Source organism: Coenobita brevimanus, chromosome 61 (genome assembly GCF_032717465.1).
Source record: "Coenobita brevimanus isolate Jiangsu-jjx chromosome 61, ASM3271746v2, whole genome shotgun sequence".
NCBI lineage: Eukaryota > Metazoa > Arthropoda > Malacostraca > Decapoda > Coenobitidae > Coenobita > Coenobita brevimanus.
In genome coordinates this window covers 30,028,222-30,029,434 of record NC_137014.1, presented here as the reverse complement: position 1 = coordinate 30,029,434, position 1,213 = coordinate 30,028,222, and positions in this window count along the sequence as shown.

Here is a 1,213-nt window from a genome sequence, read left to right as displayed (position 1 = left end):
AGTGAGAGGCCCTTCACCACGCCCAACCGCAGTCCATGACAAGAGGCGATGCCCCTGCAACTAGTCTCGTGGCTTCTGGACGAGAGATCACCTGAACGGACTCCACTGACACCTGGCTGACACCTGTGAGTCCCCGGGCCCCCTTCCCAGCCCACTCCCTCACCTTCGTTATAAACTGCCCGTAAAGTGAAAAGTGAGAGATAAAAGTCAGTGTCCCAGTAAGAACTCTAGTGACAGTGCCTAACCGTCCCTTTATAAATTGGAAGTCTTTTTTCCAACTCCACTCAGTGTGAAACGGGACACAAACACAAAGACTGTGAAATATATGCAGCCCTAGATTGAAGTGTGTACCATCTTTACTTAAAGCAAGTACAGTGTCTGTCTTATATCCTTGGGACTGCAAGTACTGTATCCTGCGAAATACACGTAACCAACTGCCAGCCAGAGTCTGGACTTTGTATAGAATACTGTGTAATTGTCTGCCTGTATTGTCCTGAAGAATTTAGTAATACATGTGGAATGTAGTTGTCCAGAGTTTTTATGCCCTGTTCCTCTCATAGTGTATCCTAGCTCCAGTCTAGACAAAGAACCCCGCTATATCTTAAGTGTTGGAAGGATGGGAAGCTGACCTAAAAACACATAGCATAACACTGGTGGACAGCAGTGGTTCTTGACCCGGGCAGAACATAGAGAGGAGCAAAACAGGGATAAAATGCCGGGAATAGTGACTGAGGGCAACTTGACACCCCCGGGAGGAGCCTGGGGAGGGCAGACAGAGCGCGACCCAACCCCGGGTGACAGGGACATAAGTCCGCCTGGGCCACGCGCCCCTATGACCCAGAACTTGCCCGGCACCATAGCAGGAAAAGGAGACTGCCTTGCGGGCGAGCTGACCCTCGACAGGATTGGGTTGGAGCTATTCCTCTAGCTCCAGGTAGCACCCCCGCGACGGCTGGTAACCGCGCCCTTTTTTAGATGGCCTGCAGCCGCTCACCCCTTCTTCAGGAGACGGCCAGTAGCTGCTCCCGCCTTCATCAGGAGACTGCCAGTAGCCGCTCTGAAGGTGCCCTAGAGACGGCCAGTGGCCACTCACGCCTAGGAGACGGCCAGTAGCCACTATGAAGGTACCCTTGAGACGGCCGGTAACCACTCACCCCTCCTTCAGGAGACGGCCACTAGCCTCTCCCGCCTTTCTCAGGAGACGGCTGGTAGC